Genomic DNA, 24,039 nt, shown 5'->3' with positions numbered 1-24,039 from the left:
TTGTACAAGTTGCAATGTTCATCTAACATTACATTTGGCAGATCTAAACTTGTAAACAATGCAGGTTTCTAAGAAACACGGGAGAATTCTATTTTCACAAAGCAGAACATCACTGATTGACAGGGCATCAACAAGTAAAAAGTCAGAAACGGATACAGATGAGTCAGTGACAATAATTTTCTTTTGATTAGGACAACTTTTATTGCTGAACATGAGATTTTACATTATCTTTTTGGACCATATGCCTAAATTTTGCAGGCTGTATGTCCAGAAAATTCTTTAACATATTAAATGTGAACATGAACAAAAGTAACAGCAATTATTATGAAAAAGTCACTGGCGAAAAACTGAACAATTAGGTGAAAGTTATTTAAAATTGAACAAATTTTTCTTTAATAGTTGATGAATCAACTGACAAAGGATGTGTCAAACACGGGTGTTGTGGCAAGAACGTTACTCGATAGCGAGATTAAAAGATTTCTTTTTGGCCCTTATTCAGTGAAGGATTTCCCTCACTGAACTGCACACAAAATTTAAAAAAATTTTCTGAATAAATTTTTTCCTATAAAGATAACTTAATTGGATTTGGCGCAGATGTTGCCAAAATCTAAAAACATCATTCTCTGTCATCACTACTAAAAGAGGAAGTTCTCATTTGTTTATAATGAAAATGTATATGCCACTGATTCGCGCTCTGTGCATCATAAATGACACAAAAAATTACGAAAGAGGCATTGAGGATTTAGCTCATGACGTGCATTCTTATTTTCATGTAGTCCAAAAGATTAGGTGTTCTTGAAGAATTTCAAGAATTTGTAAATGTAAATCCCACAAGTTACTCCATCCTTGTCAAACTAGATGGCTTTTGAATTTCATTCAGTCGTATCCAGATATCGTTGAACAAATAATGCATTAACACTGATATTTCACAGATGCAGATTAAGAGAGACCATTAGCCTGTGAGAACATTCTGGATATGAAATTCCAAAGGAAATCCTACAACAAAACTTTGTCTTAAAGTTTCTCGATTTTGTTCTGCATTGTATTTAACACTTTTAACAAACAAATGCAATCTGAGACTTCTCAAATACACCCTCCATAAGTCTGTCTCAAGGTCATAACAGAGCAATTTTAAATGTTATTTGAAAGATGATTATATTCACCAAAAACTTCACTGCAAAAGACATTTCGACCTTACGATCCAGTTATAATTTCAAAGAATTGGATGATATGTTTTTGGAATTTCAGTTGAAATGACCCTAAACCCAAACTGAATCAACTCCAAAGGAAGCTATTAATCATTTTAAACTGAGATGTTTGGACTTTTTCATTTAAGCATTGCAAATCTCAAAACAGTTCCCATTTAAGAAGGCTGTATTTAAACATTTAAAGCATTGGACCTCCTTGTTGTTAAGAAAAACGCATTTCTTCATTTTAGGAAACTCTAATAACCAATTTTCATAATTTTCATCTTGTTAACAAGGAAAATATCAGAAAGTATTGATACTGAATGGGGTATGCTTCGGAACACTCACTCAGATATTGTGTTGGATGACCCTGAATTTAACACCAGTCAAATTTTTGGGTGAAAGATAAAATTATTCTACGACTGGTGATGGATGCACCATTCTTTCAAAAGCTTATATCATGATCTCTCTTTTCAGTCTTCAGCATTCTTTTGCTACAGCTGAGATGGTGTTCTCCTCCGTTAACAGAATGAAAACAAAGACTGACCAATCGACTATCGACTGAAACTATTTCTGGATTACTTCCTTCAAGGCGTCTTATGATGAACAGTTCTTGTTATGATTCCTCTTGAGGTGACAAAACAAGATGATTAAAAAAATCCGACATACATTCAAATCAACTTTTGGGCTTTCGAAATAATTACTAATTAGTATTTTAAGAAACCATTGATGTTACTTTTCTGTTCAATTTTCCTTTTATTTCATCACATTATTTTTTTTTTTTTTAAGAAATATTTAAAAACTATGAACTTTGAATCATTGACACTCATTTATATTTTAATATATTTATATATATATATATATATATATATATATCTTTATATACATATTTACATAGAACAATTCATACATACATACATACATAAATACATTTTACATACATGTATAGATGATAGATATATACACACAGACATGTCACCACATGTTTTAGGTTTTATTAAAATTTATATATATATATATATATATTTTATATATTAAACATACAATCACCAACACTATATAAACCACCTCTGTTCCATATATTTGAAGTTTCCCAGAAATCTCCAGAATTTTTCTTTTGTTTTTTTCCCAGAAATATGGATGATGCCATCTGGCAAGTCACTAACTCGCCCAGTTGTCATTCAACGACATGAACAGTAGGTTCTCCAGTATTTTTTCTACATTATCATTTTTATTATTTTGAATATTCATTGTTTTTTTTTCTCTCTCTCTCTCTCTCTCTCTCTCTCTCTGTATCTATCTTCTCAGTGATTTTATTTGACGATTTCTGTTTAGTACGTGATTTCTTATTACTTAATCATTGCTCTTTTGCAGTTAACTTAGGTTTTTATGTTCCTTTTTTACTTTATTATGTATGTTAAAGTTTTGTCAATTATAGCTGTTTTAATACTTTTTGATTTAGTCAATCAGCATAGTTTTCTTACTGTTTATTTTTTATGTCATTCTATGGATAAGTGACCCTGATGATGGGAAAAGTTATGTATTCCCGAAAGCTCGGCTGTGCCTCTGTTAATTTCTAAGGAATAATAATGTCTGCAATTTTACCACGTCTTCTGATTATCCTGTTCTCCTGTTCCTCCATACACACACACACACACACACACACACACACACATTATATATATATATATATATATATATATATATATATATATATATATATATATATATATATATATATATATATATATATATATATATATATGTACATGTATGTGCAATGTCTGTGTCAGTGCATGTATATATACATGCTTGTATTTATTTGAAGAAGTTATTTCACCGAAATAGAGGCTGATTTTTACTGGTCCACTGATCTCATGTGTCACATGATTAAGTAATACCCCGTTTATCCTGTTCAGGCTTGTTTGAAAATCCCGTTCTGCTGTTGTGCAAGTTTGCATTATTGAAAAAACTTCACTCATGTTTGCCTTCACTTTACTGGTCGGTGATTCTGTTGGAATGACCTTGCTTTTCCTACAACTTGCCCTTTATCTAGGGGCTTAGAGCCCATTTCCTTGAACAAACTTGCCATGACTTTCGTACAGCATCTGTGAGAGAGCAAAGCCAAGACAGAAATGGCGTACCACGTTTGAAAGGCAATATAAAACAAGAAGTATTCGGCTCTGCAGATGTGGGTCTTTTTCCAAGGATGACATCGATGAACTACAGGATGCAGAACCCATCCAGCTGAATAAAGCATAGTGGGCTCATCCCTTCAGTTTGCCATATACGACATGTTTCTGGAGGTGAATGTGGTGTTGCGTAGAAAAACAAAGTATACCTTAGTTTAACCAGACCACTGAGCTGATTGACAGCTCTCCTAGAGAGGGCTGGCCTGAAGGATTAGAATTATTTTACGTGGCTAAGAACCAATTGGTTATCTAACAACATTATAGCGAGAAATGAATTGTGGAATCGAACCGCATTATATAAAGAAATTAATTTTATGGCCGGAAATAAAGCGGGCCTCTAATTCTTCATTGCCGAGAACTATACCGACCCGTCCAACGAGGAACTGGTGTTGCATATAACTCTGCAGTGTATTTATATTTGTCGATTTGTCATTGTAGAATCGATAACCATGGTAATACATTCTATTGATTTTTTTAATCACTGAAGTAGAGCTCGTGTCATTAACAAGTGTTACATGTAGAAATAAGAGACTAGACCATAATTTTTGTCTCCTTTTAGTCCGTCAACTGTGCCAGACTAAAATGAAGTGTTCATAATAATAATCATAGGCTATTTTTTTTTTAAAGATGGCCTCTGTTCATGAATTACACCGCTAGAATACAACCAGAAGCGACTCCCCAATATCTGTGGTAAAAACAATGCTCAGTTGTCACTACTCTTTCCAACTTCTGTTGTTGGTGTGTGACCTTCATAGACAATTTACGGGCCAAAATTTCTTCATTCCGTAAACTAAAAGAGGGTAACAAACCAGTTGTTTTATATAAGATATTAGTATGCTTCCGATATTCAGAGAAGTAAATTACCCGTGCTTACGTCTTACTTTAGAAACGATAGGCTGAAAAGAATATTATGCACAAATTAGGATCCAAGGAATAAATGTATCTGCAAATATATGAAAACTATCCTACCCAAATAAAGCATGTAAGTTTACTTCATGCATAACATGTATGTCTTATAAAACGTACATTTATAAATACATACAGTACATACATAACCGGTCCTCTTAAAACCTGAAAACTGTACCGGCGACCCAGTCCCTTCATCTGACGATAAGCCTATCCATTACTATGCAAATCGAGGCACCATTTCCTCGAGCGCTCTGTTTGTGGGCTTTTTCTATCACTGCACTTATGACCCAGAGAACAATTAATGCACTGCGTGCCTAATGTGCATTCGCCATGTCCTGGTGCAGAACAGTTGTCACTTGTTGGAGGAAGAGATTGAGCTCGGGCATAAGTTTCAGATTCTGAAATTCTTTACTCTCCGACATACTGTTGCCTCCTAATACTTTTTGTTTATAAGCCAGGTCAGTATCAACACATGAGGAGATTGTGACAATAAATTTGACAAATTCATGGACAAAAAATTATTTTTCCAAATAAACAGGAAGCCGTGTTTGCTAGAGTTCAAATGAGACCGATTTATATCCACCAATATATAGAGAGAGAGAGAGAGAGAGAGAGAGAGAGAGAGAGAGAGAGAGAGAGAGAATTAATTGGTGTTCCTTATTGTCTGAGGGACAACAATGAATGACAGCCAGTTTTAAGCATTATATTTGACGGTCAAAGACCGATAGAAAAATCAAAATAGATAGTCAGTCATATTGAATAAACAAAGACTGGCCATTTTTAGCGCAGCAAAATATAAAATATACATTTTCCGCGCAGAATGTTCTCAAAAGCCCTAACAATGTAGATAAGAAACTTAAGAACACGATCCCGTTAACCTTGCCAGAATAAATAGTCTAGTTCCTCAGTAATAAAGTCGTCCACATTATGACGAAATTCTTTCTCGATGCAGAAAACAAATAATTGTACTTTAGCCTCTGCATTAACTACTCAAGTGGAAAAGACAAAAACAAGCAGTTTCGTCTAACTGCTGTAAGTGTAATCGACTTTCATATGCTGTTTTCTTGCGTTTACACAGATGGAATGTTAACATCAGGGTTATTTCTCCACCCTCATGGACTGTCCACACTAGCGGGGATGCCCCTCGGGCACCAGCTGTTTATATTTTCTCTCGCTTCTGATGCAGTGTTACCAGACAATCGCATCGTTCTGTCTCCGAACTCGGTCGGTCAGTAAAGCTCGTTGAGTAGGCAAGGTAGGAGGGTAGTCTCACCATGCCCAGCACCGCGGAAAAGAAAAAAGCATGTGGGGAGTAATAGTTGCAGTGTGTTTAAAAAAAAGACTGAAAGGAAAACTGGTTTGCTCGCTTATTTAATTATTGTCACCTACTCGCTCCCGTTCGTGGCGCATACTCACCTTCCCACTTTTTATAGTGGAACAGGTTATGAGAACAGCGCATGCCCGTTGGGCAGTGCCCGCTAGTGTGGACTGGGCTTTAGAGATGGTATGGTAGACAGGTGCTGTGACTGCGTTTAAGGCGTTCGTCTCCATAAAATAGGCAAGGAAAAGATCATCTGCACCAGATAACTAACCGGTATTGAAAATTTCAGCATGAGGAGAAAAAATGATAACCAATACTGATTTCTTGGCTAAAAGATGAGGAAACTAACACTGAAGATTATTATAACATGATTAATTACAAATACAATAACCCAAATAAGTACATAGGACAATTCAAAAGAGGCTAAGGAATAAGTCAATATATGAGTGTAAAAATAAAAAATTAAAATCTATATTATCAGTGAACTATAACCTTGAGCTCACTCGAGCATGGATTTCTGTCAGTGAAGCTTCCAGGGTTCTCGTAAACAATTTTTTTGTTTTTGTTTGTAACTATTTTGCTGAGCCCCTATTTGCATCCCGTCAGTGATTTAGAACATTCGGGTTTTTCTGTTTAATTTTGAATTGAGGTATTTATTAAAATATTTAAGTTATCTTTTGCAGAAATGGACTTACTTGCAGCATAACAGTTTTTCTTGAAAAATTTTTTTCTATTCAGTTACTCTTATTCCTATTTGAGTCGCCGGATAGATAGACAACCACAGTAATTTAGCATCACAGTTCTGCAAGATTCCACAAAAAACGAACTATTCTAGAAGACTAAGGTCATTTACGTCATAAGCATATAGGAGAGGTGATTCCAAGTCTTTGGTATCGAGAGATAAAGAAAACTATTCATTGGCCAATGAATGTTTTAATAGTGACAAAAAGAATGTATTTATAAATAAAAGCATTGAACCTCACTTAAGGAGAGAAATTACAATTAAAAGTTTAATAGACAACAGTTGATCTTGATTCAACAAGCTTCTCGTGATTAAAAAAATAAAACGCACCGTAATTCCGCAATGCTTGCAACATAAAAATTTTTACATTTGCATAAAAAGTTCCAGAATTTAAGTTATGCTTCTTTTCAGAAAATCGTAATTATTTTCTATCCAGTTCCAAAATTATATATAGTTCACAGAGAAACTGGCATTCTTTTACATTAGGCTCTACCAACTACTATAAAAAATAATGATAAAAAAATCGACGAACAATCGCCATCCAGTTGATAATAGACCCATTAAGTGAAATGCGTGTTTCTGTTGTAGTTTTCTGTTAAAAGAAAACTATTGAGATGACTTTGTCTGTCAGTCTGCACTTTTTCTGCCCGCCCTCAGTTCTTAAAAACTACTGAGGCTAGAGGGCTGCAAATTGGAATGTTGGTCATCCACCCTCCAATCATCAAACATACCAAATTACAGACCTCTAGCCTCAGTAGTTTTTATTTTATTTAAGGTTAAAATTAGCCATAATCATACATCTAGCAGTTGTATAGGTAACAAAATCACAGGCCACCACCAGGCCGTGACTGAAATTTTCATGGGCCGTGGCTGAAAATTTCATGGACTGCGGCTAAAAGTTTCATGGGCCGTGGCTGAAAGTTTCATAAAGCATTATACGCTGTACAGGAAACTCGATTGCGCCAAAGAAGCTTCTTCTTACTGTTACGTAAACATTTTAACACATGAACAATTTACACAGAACTGCTCCAAGTTGACGGTAGTTCCACCTATACTCTTCAGGGTGTCCTTGTGATATGATTTTCAGCCCGGTGAACCTCTAGTTTTCATAATCCTCTGGCCTTTGATCTCATCCAAGGTCCTTTATACACCTCCAGATAACCTTCGTTAGTCCTTTGCCTTCTTTCATTCAACATGGGTGTTTTCAGCAAACCTTCTCTCGGATCTTTCCTAGATAGTGACCCCCAAGGGTTTTCGGGGGGTCTTTATCTTGGACTAATATTGTTTGGGAGGTCATTATCTTTATGATATTTACAGTCTTTTGTTTATGTTTTTACGGTCATCCCCGACGGGCCTGTGCTAAACGCCACAGAGGTGGATACATACGGGGTTGAAACCCTTGGGGGTCTCTGTCTAGGAAAGATCACTTTTTTCATTCATAAATTTTACAGGGGTCTTAGGACAGTTTCATGTCACAAGACACTCTGAAAATTATGGCTGGAATTGTCGTAAGCTGAGATCAGTATTGTGTAAATGTTAAGATGTAAGAATATGTATATAACAAGAAGAAAACACTAACTCAAATCTCACTTACTTGGTCTTGTTCTCTTAAACCAAGAAATGATTGTAACCTTGGTTTACAATTATCTGAAACTCGATTGTATCATACCACCATGTGTAGCCCCTGTCTGTTTTTTTTTTTCTTTAATAGTAATTCAGTGCATATTTTTCCCCCTGAAACAAGTTAACCTTGTCTCAATTAAGTGGGTAGATGAGTCATTCGAAATGTTGAGGTCAAAATTCATCCCGCAATGAAAAATTATCTGTAGGAAAAATTGTTTTTTTTCTGGCAATGAAAGCTGGGATGGCAGTGTCTCTCTGCTTTCTTGAATTTCGCCAGCTTTTATTTTCATGATTGTTTTCTCTAAGTTTTTATTCATTAATGATTAACAATAGACTAAAACAAATCTCCAACTACATACATTTATCTAAAATACGTTGCTTACAATCTTACAAAAATTCTTTGTGAAAGCTAAAACATTTTGTCTTCTAAAATGGATTTGGTAGATCTTTGGTTACGTAATATGGAAGCTTTTATTTTATCTATGACCAAACGTTCATGTGCATTCTTGACTCTTAATGGCCTTTTTTTTTCTTCAAAGCCTCTGAGAAATCAAAATACATAATTCTAATGAAATTAAAATTCTGAAAATGTCTCAAAACTCCCTTTAACCAGATTCTGGTATTTGTAATTTCCTTGCGGAAATATACCATATGAATATAGGATTCCTCAACATTCATTTCTCTTAGTCTTTTTTATTAAGTAATTTCGTGACTAATTTATAAGTTTTTTCTTATCGGGAACAGAAAGAAATTTCATGTCAATGTTTTCCTAGATCAAAGGCCAGTAATAAATGGGATATCTTTACTCAACAGTTGGCTGTACTTTTGGCAATATACTCGATTTGCTGCTAAGGCATCAGAATACGTAAGTGTTATTTTACATGAATTGTCTCTTTGTCATCCATTTTCAGCAAACAAGTCTTTCATATGTGATTTGTTGTAATAATCTGACATTAAATTGTACTCATCATCACAGCGTAACTTTAAGAAGAAGGAATACTTTGGGTCTTCCATAGAAGACTAACAATTTCTATCTTACTTTCAAGCTTTGACTTTGTTAAAATGTCTCTCTTGATAAATTCACATTTTATCCATAATGTAAAAGAAAACTTCTTTACTCAAGTTTTGCATATTGACAGGCAAAGGGTATATATGGGAAATATACCATGTCTTCGAAAATATCAAACAATATCAGCGCATTGATGTAATGTAAGTCTTCTGTTGTGAAAGCTCACCAAAGTACTCTTAATTTTACATAATATACTAGTCCAGAAATATTTAACAACTGTTTTATAATTATCAGAAAATAAAATCCCCAAAGTTGTAAAAGAACCTGTATATCCTTTTAAGCCGTGTTAAGGGCCAAACAGACCTATCACTCCATGGGCAGAGGGCTGCCTAGGACGCCAAATTACAGAGGGGGCGCCAGACCAAATCACAGATTTAAAAAAATAAATAAAAGAGAATAAACATTAAAAACTAAATAAATAAAAATATATGTATAATAAACATGAAACATACCCTTTACGCTTAGGCTACTTGACATGTTTTCTCTTTAGCTGAAGAGGTTAGTTCATACCGCTTCTGCATTTGCACTGTTGTCTGTTATGACATTCTAACAAAGGTTCAGAATGTTAATAAACTTCTGCAGTCAATAAGCATGCACATAAGCTGAGGCCTTCCTAGCCAGCTACAGAAATACTGGCTTTGCTGATACCCAATCCTCTGCAAAGGAAATGTACGAGGAGATGAATGTGGTTGCTGCCCTAAAGCAGGAGAGACTCTGAACTACCAAAAGGCTCCCGATGAGCAGCTCATTGATGCACTGGCGAGAATAGAAGTTTCTTTTTTCAGTGCAGTTGCTGATATGTGCATTTCATCACTAAGAGAGAAAACAGAAGTGATGAGTGACATTGCCAATAAATTTAGTGTTCTCATAAACTTCCCTGGTCTGCCACCTGATGAGCTTGGGAAGCAAGCTTAAGAACTAACCAGAACCCTGACCTTTGGAGATAGGTCGGACTTAGTTGTAGAAGAACTGATTGTGGAAATGCAATCTTTTCCAACTTTCAAATGCAAGATGAAAACACTTGAACTTTTGGTTTTTCTGGAGGAGAAAAATTTAAAGGAAGTATAGCCCAATATGTAGATAGCACTGAGAATCACTGTCACCACTCTAGTGACTGTGGCATCTGCTCAGAGAAGCTTCTGTCTCAGGAACGCTTCAATGGATTGGCATTAATAAGTATTAATCAGGAAGTTTCTAAACAAATTTCTTTTGATGAAACCATAAGTGCCTTTGCTGCTAGGAAGTCCAGACGTGTGAATTTTTAAAGAACATTGGAGTTGTTAGTTGTTAGTACTATTCATCCTTTAAGATTGCCTTGTTCGCACACTGTGTTCATTGTTTTAAAGAATTTTGTTACTGAATGCTATAACCAAACAAGAAAGTACAAAATTTCCTTGCTCTGAAACTTTTACATATGATTTTTACTTTTGATTGCACTATTTTACATTGCTTTTTGGATTTTGCACCTTTTTTCCAGAACATTTGCAGTACACCTGCAGGTGCTGCTTATTATATTATTAATATAATTATTAAAATAGTTTGTATTTTTCTACAGGTTGTTGCGTTGCAGTGCTGCATTTAAAACAAGTAATAAATGTATTCATGCTACTTTTTTGTGGGGGCGGGGGGACGCCAAAGTCCACTCCCGCCTAGAGCACCAGGTGACCTAGAACCGGCCTTGCATGGGCCTAATCCAAATATTTTCAGCTTAGTTTTATTTAGAATACGACCGGGGCAGCTTCAGATTTGGACACTAATGTGTTATCTCCAAGATTACTTATCACTGGCAACCAGCGTTACCGAAACGTGGAAATGTGGCTTCCGGTGTGGAAGTTTTCGTGCACAAGATGTCCGGGTGCAGAAGTGGCGTCGTCATCTTACGATCTGCCACACCAAGAGATAAAAAAAATTTCCACTCTTTTGAGGGGTTTATTGTGATCAAATATATTATTTTCTTATATTATGTGATTCATTCACCTATATCCTCGGTCATTTGCATATTTATATATATATATATATATATGTTTATATAATAGTGACTGAGTAAAGAACCATCACAGAATGATGAATCAGCAAAAGTCGATCGAACGATGTCTTGACTGACACATCGAATGCAGAAGATAACAGTGACAGTTTTTTTTTTTTTTTTTACTTTTTTTTTGAAAGGATTAAACTTACATTATTTACAGTTACAAGCTTTAGGTTCCATCTAATTAAGATAACTTAAATCTATTTAAAATTGTTTTAATAAATGTAAAAAGTGATTGTGATTAATTTAAGAGAAATTCTTTGTAAAGTGATATCGTAAATGCATTTAATGTTTAGATCTATATAACTGCCTCATTATCATTGAATTCTGTTGTATGTCAAGAGACCCATGGAATGATAAACATTTACGTTTTCCTGCTGACATATGTTTACTGGAAATGATCTTTAGACAGTGAAGTAAAGCATATATTGTTCTATATACCATAGATTTTACCGGTGGTTGAATGAATATAAAATTTAGGCGAGCGTGGAAGCCAGTGGTGTGGAAATGTGGCAGTATTGCTGGCAACGAAAATTTTTAAAAGATCGTTAAACCTAAGAACTAAGACTGTCGTCATTTGGTAAGGACAAGTGTTCAGTACAACTATTTCTTTATTCTAGCAAGGTACAGAGGCTCCTGGAAAATAGCATAAAGAAGCATAGAAAAAGGAAACCTTGTCGGACTCCCCCACGCATCAGAAAATCTAACAAAGTTACCATTAACAAAGCACAGCAACTTCCAATATTCTTATATAATATCTAAATGCAGGAAATTAGTTCATCACAACAACCTAATCTTTCAAAAATCGGGAGTACAAAATTAATATCAACACTTTCAAATGCTTTCGACCAACCAAGATTTAAAGTAGCACCTTGAACTCTCTTCTCACTATAATACACAATAGCTCTAATTAAAGTATTGCACGCATTGATGGATCTTCCAGGCACGTAAAATGGTTCAGGACTTAGAAGTTTAAGGATAACAGTCTGCATTCTTTTCGCAGCTATCTTAGTCAGTATCTGATAGTCACAGCACAACAATGAAATTGGTCGACAGCTAGACAAAGCTTTCTCATCGGTACCTTTCGATATGAGAGCGATTATTGCAGTACTTTGACTCTGAGAGAATTTCCATTGCCATAATATTTTCAAGCAACATTTTTAAATCATACTTAATATCTTCCCAAAATACGTTAATTCTAATGGGATTTCATCTATTCCAGGGCTTTTATTGTTGGCTATGGAACGAATAACACCGCGTATCTCTCTGAAAGATATATCCTTACGAAAGATATTATTATCAGAATCAGTCAGTTTCTTTTTCAGTGAACTGCATAAACAAATTTCTTTCATAACTCCATCACAAGTGTTTTTCTGGTAAACTTTTGGGAATACTAAACACATACTGTTCAATGGATTGGCTATTTGTAAGAACAGTACCTCCATCAAGAATCGGAATTATATTTCGCTCTACAGATATTTCTGTCAGACTAATTTACGATTTACTGCTCTTTGCTGCCCGGGAGGGGGCTTTTACCCCTTCTACCCTCTCTTGAATTCTCGATCGTATTTAACCCCTTTTCATATCTGAGATTTTAAACTGTTTACTTTTTCTTTGAGAATACTAATATCTGCATACTCTACATTTCCTGACAAATTAAGTTTCATATATTGTTTCCTTAGTTTACTTCGAAATAACTGATGACTCCATACTTCTGCCTGCTAATCCTTTTACCTTTTCTGATATAAAAAATGTTCTATTTCTAGTTTTACCAAATCATTTCATCGGTTACTAATATGGTGGAATTTCTTTCCACGTGTTTTTAAAAAGTTCCATAAACCCCTAAATTTTCTTTTAGTTTCCTAATCTCCTAATGACCTGGTATTAAGCTTTCAAAATGAATTCCCATACTAATATCTGGTTTAATCTTAGCTTTTCAAGTTACAGCAGAATGATGGCAAAATGATACAGGCAGCATTTGGCATGAATTTACATTGTCTTTGAGCGTCTATCAATGCACGAACCATAATTTGCGCGTACGTAAGTATACTAGGGTTCCCTGTTATACAAAAAGCATATATCATTAAATCTAAGATCCTTATTAATCTGAAAAGTGATTCTGACACGTTTGATTCATTGCTCTTAGAATTATCTCTAGGATTCAAACACAGTTCCAATCATCTCCCATAACAGTATGGATTTTATCATGCCGTAAGCAGTGGGGCAATTCCTTTTCAAAAGCTTTTCCCGTTCCCTTGTATAATTATGACCTGAAGGAGCATAATGTTAATAATGCGAATCTGACTACCATTCGCCTTACCGTGCACAGAACATACTCTAGAATCTCCGCTTCTTTCAACATGCTTTATTACAAAACCTAAAGTCTTCTCCATGAGAACACAGGTTCTACCCTTAAGACAAATGGCAGGATTGAAAATGACGTTATAGGACACTAACTCTAAATCGTTTATATCCTTAACATTGTGTTCTTGGGCTAAAGGAATGTCTATTTTATTGAAGGTATTAGATAAATGTAATATCTTTTATTTCAGTCTATCATATTAATATCAATGATATTAAGGGTGGATATCTTAATGAACGTTAGTTATTGTGAAGAGATTTTCTCATACACCTTTTTGTTGCATTTTTACATTGTTTTCGTTTTCTTGTTTACCTGCGTATCTTCCACAATGCTCAAATTACAATCTGACAACCGGTCATTGTGGTTTTATTATCATTATCACATTACTGACCTGCTGGTATTTGATTTCGATGGAACAACAACTTTCTCGTTCTGCCAACGTGTCCTTCGAACCTCTGAAATAACTGGACGTATCTGAAGATGGTAACAATAAATCACCTGTCGGATTACGTAAATCATCTTGACCTTTGGAGGGGATGATTGAACCAAGTAAATCCTAACTCAAAGTGGTGTCTGTGTTACGTCTGCCATCGTCAGTGTTATCCTCAAAATGCCTTGATTCTTCCACGCCGTTGTCGCAAGATCTCATATCCTTGCCATTTGGTGAAGCTTCTAAAGGATTACTGTCTGGTGAACAAATAAACGTTTCCTCGGATGTTGTTCCATAGACAGAACAAGAGGTACTGCATCAGTCTCTGTTGTTCGGTGTTTTATGTTGCTGTCAACACTCAATCGCATTTGGAGTAGCATTCGTGTCATTATGCAGGTCAATCAAATGACTAGTCTCTATCAGCGTTTCAGATTCCGTTTGCACGGTTGGTTGGTCGTCAGATGCCGAGTCATTTCCTACATCAACAAGACAATCAAGTGTAGGAAAGTTTTGGTGCGTATCTTCAATGCCTTTATATTTCTCCCTGACCTCGAGCGTTCTTTACATAACTTACTGTGCCATATCTCGGAAGAATGTTCTTCAGCATGAAGTAAGATATCCAAAAGGCACATTTTTTGGCCAGCGAAGCGAGCCTAATCAGCTGAGTTTTTTTTTTGAGCTATTTTATGTGTTTTTGAAGCCATACGAGCAAGGTATTTCAGCAAAAATTATATACTCCCACTACTATATGTTTTATCTCATCATCAAAGATCAAGAAACATAATATTTCTGAGAAATTTTATATATTTATGATTGCACATTTAAAAAGAAAACATGCTGTTACTTCTTGGGGCTTGGGAGTGAGGGGGCCAAGTTGAGGCTTTTGGGTGGGGGGGGGGGAACTTGGGTCTTGGGGGCAAGTTGAGTCTTGAGGGGGCATTTGACACCCCAGCCGCCCCCCCCAAATGACGCCCCTGCTCTTACACTTGTTTCTTTGCCATTGAACTCTTCACAAATCTCTTCATATTTCTCCCTCGAGCTAAATTTAACAATTAGTCTGGTTTTCCCTAATTCTGCAATGCCCTGAATTTCATTTCTATTCCTAAAGTATCATCACAAATAACACTGACTAAGTATCTAATACCTATCGTGTTAATTCTTTTCAACCTTGGCGCATCCATCATGAATCACCGAAGCCGGAAGAGTCACTGCCTCTGGTTGTTTTAGTCACGAAACATTGTGCGTCATCGCCAACTTAACTACCTGCTAAAGTTGGCCATTGAGACGCCCACACCGTAGCCCGAGGGCTTATTATTTTTCCCGGCCAGGAACCGGAGCAGAGTCCAGAGTTTTTACACCTAAATAAATGCTAGTTTACATTCTTACTATACTTTAAGGAAAAGCAAAATACTCACGGCACGTTCACACACCGTTGGGTACACTCAGTAAGCCTTCGAATGCTTCTCTCTTTTCATGTAAAGATCAGTTTGTGATTGAATCACAAAAAGCGCCATATTAGAATGTATTGTTATGATGTTATATAATAAGATTTGCATATTCTATGGTAAGCATTTATTGTCTTAAGAAAGAGGAGTATTATACTGGGGGAACTGAATGAAAGAATTTATTCTGTTTTCATCTAAAACTTCACAATGTCTCTGTAAAAGAATGAGCGTAAGATTGTTTTCTAAGAGTTCCATTCTTAAGAATATACAACTTTCAATATAATGAAGAAAAGTAATTCACGGGCGCATTCATGGAAACAGATCATTACTCTGTAAAATCTTTGAATTTTTTTTTTATCTTTTATTAGTCTTTGAAAAACTTTAAACTCTAATAGCAGGAGGAATTTAAAAACGCCTAGTTTTGTCTTATCACCCAAAGTCTTCATTCATTCGTCTTATATTTGCTCACTGAACGGAAAGTACAGATGCCAATGGAAAGGAAAGCACTCAACAAAAGGGAAAGCCTCGGCGAAGAGACATTAAAAAGAATTGGGCGAAGTGATTAAATTCCACGGTTAAGAGTGTTCGGTTGGCAGAGCTGTTGCTTCTCTGGCTTTAGAAAGATTAAACACAAGTAACTGCCACTTATATAAAAGAGAGATACTAAACATAAATCAACATTTTGGTTGTTTGTATTTGTTTTAATTTGCTGTATACTATTTACATAAAGGGTCAGGTTTTTGACAGTTGGTACCAATTATTGATCTTGGTAGTCACACAATCTAATTCCTGGACTCCTAAACCTGTGAGTCATGAATAATGTTGTATATGATGATGGGTCAAAGATCAGCTACTGCACATTGAACGTCATATTAAGGCCAATAAACCCCTTTCATCTAATCTATGGTTCTGAATACGTCATTCCCCATTTTATTTATCATTACTCCTTTCGAATATTCCTATCCGTGTTTTTATTCATATCACAAGTATCCCCAATTTCTATCTCGCCTTTACAGCACCTATATAATTACCTGTTTGTCAGTTTTGATAAGTACCAGTGTCCACAAGACACCAAACAGCCTCAGGGAGGTCATCTCTCGGATCTCCTTTGCGCAGCGCCCCGATCTAATTTATGTAAATAGAAATCTTCACCGACAATCCATTCAGGCTTTTTTTATGCTTGTTAAAGAAGCAATTCTAGCTCATTGTCTAGAGAATCTTCACATGTGTTTGAGCAACCACCATCTTGAAGACTATTACTAATCCCCGACAAGGAGAGAATGCAAGGGCGAGAGATGTGGAATTATATTAATTCCAGTGCCATACCTGTTTGGGATTCTGGTGCTGTCTAGTCTAGCAGCCTAACTATGCCAAAACACTGAAGTCTGCTCCCAAAGCTCTTGTTTCTCTGATGTTGCCATACATATTCGATTCAAGAATCACTTCTTGCCTGTTGCAGAGCTACAACATCGTCATCAAGGAAGAAACTAAACCCAAAGTACCAGGGACTGTTGCACTGTTGATTTGCAGCAGCAATCATAGAGTGAATAAATACCCCCTCTATTACCAGAAGTTATGTCCCCTGCAGTTCCCAAAGCGATCTCTTACTAGGGGTAAATATCATTGACCAATATTCCGGTATAGTCAGAACCTTTGAACGTCTAGGGGGAAGGTTGAAGGGTCGTTCAATAGTATTGAAACAATCCAAGTTGTCAATAGCAATCTCTCGTTTGAGGTTGGTATAGACAAAAAACCTCACTTGTCACTTTACGACTGCAACATGTCCGGAGCTAGCTAAAGTTTCAAGGAAGCAGAGGGATTTTATAAGAGAATGGATTCGCTTATACAAGGGGATGCCTTCCCCCTAGAAGGTAAAAGCAGAGGAGTACAGCAATAGAAATAAGTAACGAGAGAGAAATACCAAATGCTACCCTACAAGATATAAAACAGCTTAATTCGCTAAGAACAAACTTTTGGAAAGAACTGAAGACAAGGGATTTGAAGAAGTCTGACGCAGGCTCTGATGAAGTCTATGAATTGACATTATATTACTTTCAAGAAACGTTATTTCTACGAGACCAGGAAACTCCTGAAGAGTCGATTAATACCATATATGATACTGAGGATTCTGACTTCACAAGTGCATCATGACTGTATAGCAAAGATTCTGACTTCCTAATTCATCATCATTCTATAACAAGGATTCGGACTTCACAGTTCATCATGGTTATGTACCAAAGATTCTGGCTTAATAATTCATGATTATATTGCAAGAATTGTGACTTCACAATTTATAATGACTATAGCAATTATATAACTATACTCTTTTGATGGGATGAAAACATGCAAAATACTGAAAAATATAAAAAAATAATCATATGTGTTAAAGATTATAATAAGTTTGCTACCAGATTTTCGTGGGTATATTCATTTCCTCTTGCATCAGTTCTTCATCCAACAAGGCTACTGAAATAGAAGCAGTATCTAATGCAGACATGCTGCTTCTATGAAGTCTAGTAGAAAACTAGATATTGACCATAAAACTGATGATCTGAGGGCAAAAGATTGACTCAATAAGTACTGAGACTATCTTACTGACGTCGTGTAGGGCCACCCAAAATACTTCCTGAAAACGACCCTCAGCTGTCTCTCTCAACATATTTCCTACTGGTTTTTCGTATATGCCCATAAAATAGTTAATTTTCAGTAGAGCAAACAAGCCATTCTTGCCCTTGCTTAGCCGTAGGGGAGTAGTGCTGTTAGTGCCCCTCACGCGGTGCACTTTAGGCATTACTAAGGTTCTTTGCAGCGTCCTTTCGGCCCCTAACTGCAACCCCTTTCATTCCTATTACTGTACCTCCATTCTTTGTAACTACGGGTGACGGTGGCGCCTCTACTGGCGGGCGCGTAATTGGAGTTGGAAGATGTCAACAACATGACAGGGACACAGTTCTGTGCTGCAGTTAATTGCCGTAATTCAAGAAAGAAAAGGCCTGAGTTATCATTTTTTCGATTCCCCAAAGACAAGGAAAGGTGAGTGATATGTTCAATGTTACATTTTATCAAAACTAAGTTCACACGAAATTATGAGATATGTTGATGGTTATTCTCTCGTTGTTCCTTTGACCAATAAGTATACAGTACTCAAACTCTCTGCCCAGGTTGTTTCATTCACCAATTCACCATGTTTTGTTTAGACACTACAACGGTTACTGAGTGTTGTTGTAGCGAATCGCATCTTACTGGCTATTTCATCTTAGCAGTGTTTGTTTTGTTTAATTATGGTCCCATAAGTAGATTTCTTCTTTCTTGATTCTTCTGCCAAGAAGACATTGTCTTCTTTTTTACCTTCGTTGGTAACTTTCTGAACAATTGAGCACTAGGGACTTGGTATGAGGAGAACTGTGCTAAATAAGTAAAAAGGTTCAAATTTTTATATTATATATCTGCAGTGAATATCCAAATTGTCAAATGCGCATGATGAGGAATGTATTGTGTGATGATTTAAGAGTAAACAGGCTCTGAGAAGATGCCAATTCCTGTGGAATCAGTAATTAAAAAATGCGACAGTCACAGTCTGAAATTAGGTAATGACCTCCATGTTTGGACAGTATCAAATCACTTGGTCCACTCCACGAAAGCTGCCCTTGCCCTCTGGGTAGAGACCAGTTGTGGGATGAGTTACCAAGCTGTCTTACCAAGAGAATCAGTCAAGATTGTTTGGAGAATTTATTTCAATAATTCAGGAGGAAATGGGCCCAGGGACAACTCAGATGTTTCATTGTAAGTCGTATGATAACTGCCGTCACACTGAAGGTTTGTAGGGAGAATGCAGGACAAATTCCTCTCTTCAAAAGTACAGTCTTGATCCCACAACCTTGAGGAATGCTGTTCATGTTTTTTCCTTTCTAAGAAGACATTATGGTAACACTAGGAGAGAAGCTAATTGTGCCAAGTACAGTCCTTTACGACATGATTACTTAGATGGAAAACGATTATAGAAAGACGGTTTCTGACATTTACTACATAAGCAGAGTTCACTACAGACTTGTGACGGGCTTGGAGGAGAAGATGCAGGGAAAGTTTTTAGCTTGTTCTGTGTGCAACTGCAGGTTCGTCATTGTCATCCTTTTTATACGCATCCACCTTCATCACACTGTAAAAGATGCAAACAAAAGTCTTTTAGTTGCAGGTCGAAAGAACCGAAAACTCATGAAGTTCAGTCATCTGTAATACTGAAAATGTATATTTGCATTGTAAGGCCCAGATGTACTAAACATACTTGCGATGTCTTAAGTTACGATGGTGTTTGTATCCTCATTTTTCAGGCTTTCCTTGTGATAATATTCCTGTTTTCCATTTAATTTCTGAATAATATAGTTAGAAACAGTTGTATTTGTCAACAGTTGCAGAAAAAGGTTTGAAAAAAGTTTATTACGATTTGGTATGTGACTATGTAATGTTGAAAAAAACCTTAACGAACCCAAAAATTTAATGTAACTAGCAAAAACTTAACTTTACACCACCGTATATGTTAGTGCATCCGGGCCCAGTATAATAAAATAAAGATATCAGTTAGCAACGGATGAGTTTGTTTGTTTACAGTTTGGCCTGATATATCTTATAAATTTATTTATTTATTTATATATTTTCTTTCATCCATAATTTTCAACCTTTTGAATGAAACCTGGTTTAGCACCAGTAGCTATATATAAAGAGAGGATTAGTTGTATGTATTTACTCATTTTTTTTCCATAGAATATTTAAATAATCACTCCAGATTAGTGAATTGCTATATAAGTAATAATAAGAGATTAGAATATAGTGTTACAACCCACAAAAGCGATAACATTCGTCTTAAACATTAGTGTGGTGTATGCCAGCACAAACAAAATGTTATCACAGTTTACGCGCTCACCGTCGGATGGCGGCATAAGGACTCCGACTGTCCACTCTTCACTCTCTATACTCTTTAGTGCCTGCGAAATTTTCCTCCAGTCACATCTTTCAAACCTTTTGTACTCTAAATTCGCCGAATGATATTCAGTATTGGCCTTTGTTCTACCACCTCCCCTTTTTTTTAGACTACCAGTCCATTTTTACTTCTTGCTGAAAGATAAATCTGATTTTTACTAAGTTGTCGTGTCAACGATAATTTCTTAAAGGTCCATAATAGCTGTCCTTATGAGAGAGAATGATTGCACCCATCCTTCAAGATTCAACAATAAGAAGAGTTCAGATGTGCGTGGTATTTAAAACCCATCTGCTGATTCACATTTCTATATTTCTTTGAGGCTGTGAAACCCTCATCATGTTCGATTAGCACACAGACTTTTTTTTTTTTTTTTTTTTTAGAAAAGGAGGACACAATAGAGTCCTTATATCCATTTGTGAAGTGAGGAATTCTGGGACTTGATCTCGGATATTCCTGTGGTGGTCGTATCCAAAACTAAACACTCTTCATTGAGCTTCTTGCTCACTTTTACACACACACACACACATATATATATATACACACACACACACATATATATATATATATATATATATATATATATATATATATATATATATATATATATATATATATATATATATATATATATACACATATATATATATATATATATATATATATATATATATATATATATATGTGTGTGTGTATGTGTGTGTGTGTGCATGTGTGTTTGTGCATGTGTGTATGTGCAATGTACAGTATGTGCAAGCGATTTATTGCTCACAACCAGACCTAAATTTCCACTGTAAAACACACATATATAACAGCTATCCAGTTTATCTTAGAATTATATAAACAAAGAAAGAGGCAAGTAAGTTACAAAGTACTTTTTACCGAGTGAGATACGAGTTCTCCCTCTTCCTGCCTCCACTGGGCGCAAGACAAAAAGTGACATTGCAATCTGATATATGTAAATGTCAACAGCCTCGAGTCTCAGAAAACGTTTCGAGTTCTTACATCTGAACGCATTCCTTACTCATTTCTCATAATAATAGAAAATGTAGTACGTGACTTATCTCCTGTTTGACGTCCTGTTAATAACCTTACGGTTATTTTTAGTTTCGAGCAGAGCCTATGACCAACTGACACTCAAGAGAGAGAGAATACCTCTGACGACAGTAATTTCGAGGAAACGTTAAAGACTGCTGCATGTCTTTGTTCACTTCTTTTAGATTTTGCTTCTGAATTTCTTCCTTGAAAATGGTATGGTTGAGAACCAATTAACTACACACTTGCATAATTGCGTAATCAGTCTGGCTGCAGTTTAGACAATTACCTTACCATTTTTACTCTTCTCTGTCCTAATATCTCACTAGTTTAGTTTAAAAATCGTGGTTTCGTAATAAAGTGTAGTCATTAACAGTTATTCTTTTTATGCTGGTAGTTTTGATAACTGTTGATCTCCTGCCCTTATTTGCTAAATTAGTTAATATATTTCTTTTTTTACCCCAAACGACTACATGTCAGGTATGCTGATAAGCAAAGCTTCTTTGGATATTATGAAGCACGTCCTGGATGTCTTCAGCCACATACTTTTAAGGTGAAACAATAAATGAACAATCATGACCTATCTAGAAATAACTTTTTCATTTTCAAATTCCAATAACTCGTGTCTAGAAACGATTTTGCAGGAATTTCAATCGTAAAGAAGAAGAATAAGCTTTGGTCGAAGAGAAGACTCACTTAGGTTTTATGGAACAAGATGAAGCGCAAAAAGATACTGATTTGATCCTCCTAGATGAAATGGCCCTAAAACCAGTAATGACGCTCAGTTTGCAGGGAGCTGGGAGTTACAAAGCTGAGTTCTCTTTAACTTTGCAGCATCTGGAAAGTTTTGGCCTTAAAAAAAAAGAAACAATATGCGTAAGTTTACAAGTTTTTTTATGATGTAATAAAGTGGATTACAGACAATGGAAAGTTCCTAACTTACCTTGTCTGCTGGTTCTGAAAATGTTTCAGCTGCAGTATATAGAAAAATTTTGATTCCAGCACATGGAAGTGTTCATGGTAATGAGAGGCAAACAAATGAGCAAAGCAGAAAGCATCTTAATTTATTCAAAATAGGATATCTAACTTATGGATTGCTTTTCCCGGATATCAGAAGGCCAGTTTGGGACGGGTATCGGCAGCCTTTGGGACTGCAATCCTCAGTAAAATGAAGGAGAAAAGTTCCGTTGCTCAAGTACCCTTGCAACTGTTCATTACCAAGCACGTACCCCCATGACATTTTTCCGCAGTATTTCTGTGTAGCAGCGTGGTTAGCAGGAAAAAGATGAGCTTGGAACTGATGACAACCGTTAGTTTATTTGCATAAAAACTGGTTACCTTAATACCAACAGGAAAGATGAAAATGATAACTCAAAGCTATATGTATACAGTATTCAGAGTTTAAAAACTTTCCCTGTTAAAAATACTTCAGGTATACAATTGTAGGTAACACTGAAATGAAGATACATGCGTCACTTTACCGCGCAAAGTGGGCGTTCAGGCTCAGTGATGCAGTGTTCAGCTCGCGTTTCCTAGGCCAGTGGATCGCTCCCGGCCTACCTCCCAACAGTCAGAACAGCTGTAAATCAGTACTAGTGTCTTCTGGCATCAAGAAATGTAGGCTTCGAGTTGCCAACCTCGTTCCTGTAGACTTCTGAGAAACTGAAGAGGCATATATATATATATATATATATATATATATATATATATATATATATATATATATATATATATACATATACATATATATATATATATTATATATATATGTATTAAATATATATAGCTTTGAGTTTTACACACACATATATATATATATATATATGTATATGTGTGTATACACTATATATATATGTATAGCTTTGAGTTTTATTTATATATATATATATATATATATATATATATATATATATATATATATATATATATATATACTATATATATATATATATATATATATATATATATATATATATATATATATATATATATATCCTTCAATTATCCAGATTAACAGAGCTAAGGCCCGTCAGATAATGGCAAAATCCAGATAAGTGCAAGTAAAAAATCTTACTCCTCTAACCTTGCCATTTCATCACAACTGTAAACACTCAACATGCTTATAAAAACCATCATACCTTATGCTGAAAAAATTGATAAAAAAGACAAATATCTACCTTCCTCCCGCCACTATTTGTAACAAAATATACTGCATAAATACAGTTTGAAAATATGCAACCTCCTCCTTTTTCCTCCCTCTCTCGTGAATGACACGATTCGGTAGGCAGGTATCCTACACGTGTTCACTGACAACCTACCGTGGTTTATTACCATTCATGAATTTTCATACAGCAGCTTTTTTGTTACCGTATTTTACTACCATACACGAGACACAAAATGTGTATATGTGAACTACTGACCTAGGCTAGGTGTTACAGTTCCAGTATCTATTTCCATACCTCAAACAGGCTATTACAACTTATCAAGAGTATCCTCTCATACGCCCTCTTCCAGGCAATAAGTCAAATGAAATGAGTAGGCAGTTAATGAATTTATTTTAGTATGATTCACTGTAGGCGAATTCGCCTCTATAACCTCTCTCTCACCACTGCCTTTGAGGGGTTTCCGAAACCACTTTAATCTCTTTCCTGCCCAAGTGCTGGCGGAATTCCTTAAATTCCAGGTGCGGACCCGATCAGAGCTAATCGTCGCCCGAGGCAGGT

This window comes from Macrobrachium rosenbergii, chromosome 41, assembly GCF_040412425.1.
Source record: "Macrobrachium rosenbergii isolate ZJJX-2024 chromosome 41, ASM4041242v1, whole genome shotgun sequence".
NCBI lineage: Eukaryota > Metazoa > Arthropoda > Malacostraca > Decapoda > Palaemonidae > Macrobrachium > Macrobrachium rosenbergii.
Note: the sequence above shows the minus strand (reverse complement) of the source record.